Source organism: Pelodiscus sinensis, chromosome 19 (genome assembly GCF_049634645.1).
Source record: "Pelodiscus sinensis isolate JC-2024 chromosome 19, ASM4963464v1, whole genome shotgun sequence".
NCBI lineage: Eukaryota > Metazoa > Chordata > Testudines > Trionychidae > Pelodiscus > Pelodiscus sinensis.
The window spans coordinates 19,668,952-19,676,902 of record NC_134729.1 but is presented as its reverse complement, the minus strand read 5'-3'; positions in this window follow the sequence as shown (position 1 = coordinate 19,676,902).

Sequence of the window (7,951 nt, the reverse complement as noted above, 5' to 3'; positions counted from 1 at the left end):
GGGACCAACACTCTGTGGGAAGCCAAACGTGATTTGCCCCCGACTGAGCAAGAAAGGCAAAGTACCGGGCCTCTCTGAACGCCGCCCCCTCGCCGAGCAGGCCGTGGGCCCCGGGCAGGCGCCATCGAGTGGATTTCAGGAGTGGAATGCGGGGCTGTGTCTGTGTGATTTGGGGGTTGTTATGGTGACAGCGAGGACTCATTCCAAGTCAGCCAGCAAAGGCTGGGGTGGAAATCTGTGTGAAGGGCTGGATCTCACGTCGGAGCCTTCCCGGCCGTCTCGGAGACAGGCAGACGCAAGTGTCCGGGATGGAGAGCCCCGCCGGCTGGTGGGGGAGGGGGGAAGTCACATGCGGCATGAAAACTCTCCGGAGAAGAGATGCTGTTTGGGGAGCAGCCCTAGGGAATCCCCTCTCTAGAGAATCAACAGCTGCCTGCATCCAGCAGGACGCAGGGGGCTCAGAGGAACTCCACCCAGCGTTTCCTGCAGACCGAGGGCATTTCCCACCCAGGCTGTGGGGCTGCCCCCTCTCAGGGTGCACAGACCGGTCTGAAGAGGGAGTCGAAAGCACCTGGCCGGGAGGGTGGTGTGTGATTGCACCAGTGCATGGTGGCTGGGCAGGAGGCTGTTGAAAGATGCATCATTTTTTGTGGGCTGTCTGGGCACAGCTGCTGCCTTGTCAGCTGGGCTGTCCAGCGGGGAAGGAATAGAGGGAGATACATACCCCCATGCACACACCCATGCATGCACACACCCACCCACCCCTATGCATGCACCCACCCACCTATGCATGCACACACACCCATGGACACCCACCCACACCCATGCATACACACACACACCAATGCATGCACGCGCATGCACACCCACCCACACACACCCATGAATGCACACCCATACACACACACACACACTCCCATGCATGCGCACACACACCCATGCACACCCACCCACACCCATGCATACATACACACACCAATGCATGCACTCACCCACACATGCACACCCATGCCCATGCACACCCCCCCCCACACACCCCTGCACGCACACACCCATCCATGCATGCACACACCCACGCCCACACCCCCATCCATGTATGCTCCACGCACACACACTCAGGGGTCCTCCGGTACCTGCGCCAAGTGTTGTTACTGTTTTTTATCTTCCAGGTATGTCACAATGTGGCCGCAGACTGTGTCCATGGAGCCCCCTTGCAGCTCCTGGAATGGCCATTTGTGCTGCCTGCTCCTCTGCGTTGGTCCCCGTCATGCGCCCCAACCCACCCTGGGCCCCCTTCCCTTTAGGGCTCAGTTCCCCCCTTACCTCGGCTCCACCTGCCTTGGGGGGGCAGCCATCCCGCTCCGCCCTTGGAGTTCCCTCTGTTTGTCTTTCCTCCGCCCATCTGGGGTCTACCCCACAACTCCATTTCGGCCCCCCCAGGCGTTGCCCGGTGCCTGTCCCGTCCCTGCTAGGGTGTCCTGGCCCACACCTCGCCGGCTGATGGATTTTGGGCCCCTCCAGTGTGAAGCCCCTGGGCAGCTCTGTCTGTTTTGGGCCTGCTAACTGGGCCAGGTGGCTTTGGTATTGACCCTCCCTTCGGTTGTCGTTGTCCAGTACCCCCTTACTCCTTCACCCCTTCTGCAACTTTGAGTGTCCCCTCCCGACCCCACTGCAGTTTCACCAGCCTGCTCTACACAAGCAACCCTGCCGCTGATCCACTCACCCCCACATCTGGCCTTCACAACACTGCCCCCCAACCCTGCAATGTTCCCTCTACTCTCTTCCATCCAAGTGCGAATTTTTTTCCACCCATGTGCATAACAAATTTTGTTCTGTGCACCGAGGCATATGCCAATGTGCACCACCTGTAGAAACTAAACCTAGCTGTGGGCGTTCTGCGAATCAGCTGGGCAGCATTGGACTCTCTCCTGATCCTCTTACAGAGAATGCTGACCCTGGAAGCTGATTGCGGTTACTCCTTCCAAGAGCTTCCCATCGCCGCAGTGCAGCCGCTGCGCTCCTGCCGTGCACATGCCGGCAGTGCCACAGAATGGGGCCTTTCCCCCCACAGGCAGCAGGCTGTATCCCGGCTGGTCAAAGGGACTGTATTTTATTCCTGCCTCGCACCCGTAGCTCTCGCTACTGCGGGAATCTTGCCCCCTTCCCCTCATCCTGCTTGTGCTGGACGAGGCGCTTGAGAGCACCCCTCAGCCAGTTTACCGCTGCCTCCAATGTCTCTCCAGGGCTTAGTGCAGCGATGGGGAACCTAAGGCCCAGGGCCTGGATGCCTGGATCCGGCCCCCAAGGCTCGGGGCTTCCCTCCCCCCAGCGTTGGGGTGCACATGCTGGCACTCCAGCCCCCCACCCCTCACCACAGCTCCTTCCGTGGGGCTGGAGCGCCAGCGCCTGCTCCCCGGTGTTGGGGGGGAGCCCCAAGCTTTGTGGGCCCGAGTCATGGAAGCCAGAGCCGGAGCCGATCTATGGGCTTCTGCCTGGTGGGGGAGGAAACGGCTCCGCACGCTGCCACGCCTCCTCCCCTTGGCTGGTGCAGTAAAGTGCCACCTGGAGGCTTCCCCCCCCCAAAATCTGCTAGTCCGGGCCCCCCAGCCTCTGCTGTGTGAGGGGAACGTGCTTCTCAGGGGCCGTGTCTGATGGGGGGGGGTTGCTTCTCACTTCTGTGTGGCCCCCGATTTATTTCCCCGTGGGTCAGCAGCTCCCCCACCCAAAAAAGGTTCCCCCACCCCTGGCTTAGTGGTACCTGGGACATGCAGCGTCACGTGCTCTAACAGCCTGGCGTCCATGACCGTTTCCACATCCTGCCCCCCCGGCCTCAGCATCTGCTGCGCCCGTCAGTCAACGGCTGCACGAACGGGCCGGGGCTCACCCGTCAGCCCACCCGGCCGCCCTGAGTTTGGTGGTATCTTTCGGCTGACAAGCCCGCCCCGTCCGGCACAGAAGCCTCTACCGTGGCCTAGTTCTTGGCCTGCTGTTGGCTCGATGCATCTCTCACCAGCCAGGGGCTAAGCCTGGTGAGCTGGGGTTTCCCCAGCGGTGGGCTAAGCGCAGCATCCGTTAGCTTTGATCCCAGCCAGGGCCGACCTTAGGGAAAATGGAGCCGTGGGCGAACGTGTAGTTTGGTGCCCTTGACACGTGTAGGCATAGCACCCCCCAATTCTCCTGGCACTCATAGGCTCCCCAACCCTGCACCCCCATCCTGTGCTCGCTTGACCACTGGCCTGTGCACGGTGCCTCTTTGCCCCCAACCTCCGCACAGTGCCCCCTTCATCCCAATGCCTGCATTTCCCTCCAACCTGTGCTCCCAACCCCAGCCCTGTGCTTCCAGCATGTCCTGCCACACTGCCCAGCAATGCCCATACCCAGTTGCGCCTCACCCTCTGGCTACAACGCTCTGGGCATGGGCCCAGTTTGCCCAGCCCTAAAGCCGGCCCCGATCCCAGCCCACGCTGAGCACAGTCCATCAGTCCAGCTACTTCGGGATCATCCCCAGGCTCAATTTATGGAGTCCCAGCCCCCACGACTTCCATCCCCCCCCAGGGCTGTTGTCCCATGTTGTATTAATTTTCTTCACTCAGCACACAGTTAACCTGTGGAACTCCTCGCCAGAGGATGTGGTGAAGACCGGGACTTTAACAGGGTTCAAAAAAGAGCTAGATAGATTCCTGGAGGTTAGGTCCATCAATGGCTATTAGGACGGGTAGGAATGGTGTCCCTAACCTCTGTTTCTCTGGAGGTGTGTGACAGGGGAGGGATCATGTGAGGATTTGCTGTTGTGTTCCCTCCCTCTGGGGCATCTGGGATTGGCCACTGTTGGCAGACAGGACCCTGGGCTGGATGGACCTTTGGTGTGACCCAGTCTGGCCGTTCTTAATTGCTGCTCTCTCTGGTCCCTCTCACACTCCTGAAACACTGGCGGTTGCTCCTGCATTTCTCCCAAGCAGGCTTGTCTCTGGAAGGCCTCCATCACGCACTGCATCGCCCTCCCAGCCGCCGCGTCGGCTCCCCCCTATTTCCCAGGTTCAGTCTGTCCTCTCACGGGTCACCTCGGGAGCCTGCCTGGCTGGCAGGGGAATCCTGGACAACTCCCCCTCCCCCAGTTCTGAACGGGCTCCCCCTTCGGCTCCGAGGAGGCCCTGGGTGAACCCACAGGTACCTTGCTGCAGGGCAGCCGGTGGGCAGAGCCCCCTGTCCGCTCCTGGCTCAGCCCTTCTTGCCGCTTGCTGCTCGGTGCTGTCCAGCTCGTCAGCTCATGGCCTCGTTAGCTCAACGGACCCCGCAGGGCCAGTCCTCCCCGCCCCCCTTCCAAAGCCGAACTGCCTGGTGGGCTAAGAACCCAGCTGGCGGCTTGCAAAGGGCTGAGCTTCTAGCTGCTAAGAGGGCCCCGTGTGTGAAACATGCTCACACCCACACGTTTCACACAGACATGACGCCTCTGCAGGCTCCTCCCGCCCCACAGACACCCATGACACATGCATGCCCCATGCACAGCGCCAAGGGGAAATCCCAGGAGGAAGGCTCCCTTCATTGTGAACCTGCAGTTTCCAGGGACCCTGTGGTGGAGCCAGCCATGTCACTCGGCCCCCCTGGGAACCTGGAGTTCATCGGTTTGCCCAGGGCACGTGGTGACAGGCGGAGTCCTGGGAAGTGACAGGATTTCTGCACCCCGGGCCTCAGCGTAACAGCCGCCCTCAGGCAAATCTCCCAGCAAAGCCAAAAGAGGCGTGGGTGGGTGGCATCCCAGCCAGGATGTGGGGCCACAGCTCCCCCGGGACAGGGGACGGACAGCGTCACACGCAGCGTGCCGCACACCCAGGTGTCTCGGCCGCGCTCTGGAGGGACCCCAGCGAGGGCTGGCGGGTCTCTACGGTCCCATAGCGTCATGCTGGGGCATTGGGGGCACCCCTCACTGCAAAGGGAGACCCCCCCCACAGCCCTGCTCCCTCCAGGGGTGTTAGGGTCAGTCCAGACTCAGAGCAGAGAGCGCCCCCTACCGAGCCCCTTCCCTGCTGGGGGGGTGACTCTGCACCACCCGTCTCGTTTTTGCTGAAACCGACTCCCACGGCTCCCTCTCTGAAATCTATTTAGGTTGCTGCCTCTCCTTAGCTCCCCAGAGTCCTTCAGGCTAATTCTCTGGCGCGTGGAGCGGCCCTGCCACTGCGCGAACCACGCGGCGGCCTCGCCACAGGCTGCGTGTGCTCTGCCGGCGGCCCGGCCGTCACGTTGCCACGGCAACCGGGTCGTGGCCCGTTGCTCGTTCGAAAGCCACGTGCACGGGAGCCCCGGGGGGTGGGCGGGAGAGGCGACACCAGGGTGCAGGGAGTAAGCCGCCACGGCTGCGGAGCCAGCGATGGGCGGGCGAAGGGTGGGGCAGCTTGGCCTCCATGCCCAACGCCTGTGTGAGGCCTACAGGCACGTGGGCCCCTAGGCCAGTGGGTTTCAAACGACGGGTCGTGACCCAGCGCTGGGCGGTGGAATGTCGGGCGCTGGGTCTCGTGGCTGCAGGGGAGCAGTGAGGGGGCTAAGACAGCTTCCTGCCTGTCCTGCTCTCGGCCCCAGAAGCAGCCGGCAGCAGGCTTGGCTCCTGGGGGGAGGGGAGCGCACAGGGCCCTGCTCACAGCCCCTGCCCTGAGCACTAGCTCCGCGCTCCCATTAGCTGGGAACCTGCTGCCGGCTGCTTCTGGGGCACAGCTGGGTCTGTGGTGCCAGGAGAGGCAGGAAGCTGCCTCAGCCCCCCCGCTGCACCGCTGACTGGGAGCCACTCAAGCGAAGCCCCTTCTGCTCCAGCCCTGACCCCCGCAAAGCCGGAGCCCCCTCCTACACCCCAAAGCGCCTCGTCAGCCCCACCCCGGAGCCCACACTCCAGTTACATTCTGTCAGGTTGCGGCATCAACGATTTTCTTCAACTGGGGCATGAGAAAAAAAAGTTTGCAAAGTGCTGTCCTATGCTGCAGCCTGCCAAGCAAGAGACTCTCCCTCTTAGGGCTCCGTGCCCACCTGTATGCGTCAGCTCAGTGTGGGACAGGTCAGTTCTCTCTGACAGGGAGGATTGGGGTCCAGAAAATCTTGGTCTTTGCGCTAAGGCTGCCCACCAAGGGCCGGGGAGGAACTGGTGCCACATGGGCTGTGGATACCTGTGACCCTAGAGCCTAGACTGAGCCCAGCCAGGCTGCCTGGCAGCTTGTGGGTCCTGCTGGCCTGGGATACACACAAGGAGGGACACAGAGGTGAGAGGCCAGCCCCAGGGCTAGGGTTGCCAGATGGTTGAAACAAAAATACTGAACACCCGCTTCCCCTTCCCCCCAAAAAAACACCAGGAAGAAATTTTGTGGAAGGAAAAAAAAGGGGGAGACTAAAGTTGTTGAGCAAAAAAAAAAAAAAAAAACAACATTAAAACAGCACGTCCCCTTTAAGAGTGAGTGCAGGGATAGGAACAGCAGAGAAGTTGAGCACTCAGACCCAGGGGAGTCATTGCTTCCTCTTGGTCTTTTTGCCGGCAGCCATTTTGTGCAGGCAGCCTTGCGGAACCAGGTAAGCACGGGGTCTGGGGTTGGGGGTGTTGGGGGCCAGGAGGGGCTCGGGGGGAGGGGAGGCTATGTGCTGAGTGTTTGTAGGGTTGCCAGGTGCCTGGCATTTTCGCCTCCTGGCTGGGGAAAAAAAATCAGAAACTGCCAGACAGCTTAGGTGTCCAGTATTTTCTAATTTTTTTTACTGGACAGGAGGCGAAAATACCGGACTGTCTGGGTGAATACCGGACACCTGGCAAACCTAGGGCCCTCATGGCTGTCCAGAGTGGGGCGCTGTCATTGCTACTGCAGCATTTATAATGATAAGGACCCAACGTCTTGTGCAGTGTTAAGCTTGTAGGAGAGCCTGGACGACCTTCCCGTGACTAGAGCAACAATGTCTGCAGTGCTAGGCCTTGTCCAAAGGATGGGTCTCTAACACACCACCCTAGGTCTGATTTTAGCCTGGGCATACACATATGTACACATGCCAGGCCAGAAAGGGTGGGGAAAGTCAGTAGTGCTGCCCAATTATGCAGAAATTGTACAGGACAGAGTGACCAGGCCAAAAAGAGCAGAAACAACCTGGCACTAGTAAATCCCATTTTCTGATAAGAGAAAAATTCCAGATACAGACGGAAAAACTATGAATGAAGCGCTTTTGCAATATTTTGGCATAGCAAAATGTATCCTAGGTATTGGCATAATAGATATTTTATGTAAAGTTGTAGTTGATTGGTAGCTATGACTAGAATGACCAAGTCTCGCTTTGCTATAAATTGGGTTTAGTAACGATGTTGGGTACATCTAGACTGGCAAGATTTTGCGCAAAAGCAACTGCTTTTGCCCAAAATCTTGCCAGCTGTCTAAACTGGCCACGAGAATTTGCGCAAGAACACTGACGATCTAATGTAAGAGTGTCAGTGTTCTTGCGCAAGAACTCTGACGCTCCTGCTCAGGAAAAAGCCCTCTTGCGCAAGAGGGCCAGTGTGGACAGGGACAGGAATTTTTTGCGTAAGAAAGCCCTGATGGCGAAAATGACCGCCGGAGCTTTCGTGCGCAAAACTGCATCTATGCTGGGCACAGATGCTTTTGCGCAAAAGCAAATCTTTTGCGCAAAGGCACTTGCCAATCTAGATGCTCTTTTGTGGAAATACTTTTAATGGAAAAACTTTTCCGTTAAAAGTATTTCTGCAAAATCATGCCAGTCTAGACGTAGCCAATCAGTGGGAGAGAATAAGCAGGATTAACTCACACGTCCTGCTCTCGATGTAACAAGAAGGAGTGGATCCTTTCACACCAGGGCCGTTCTGACACGTGGGAAACAAAGGAACCACGACCGCTGGTCTGGCACTGTAGGTAGCATACGGGTGAAGTGTAGGTGAACTAGGCTTAATTATTGTATTATAATAGTTGTCTATTACGTGCTT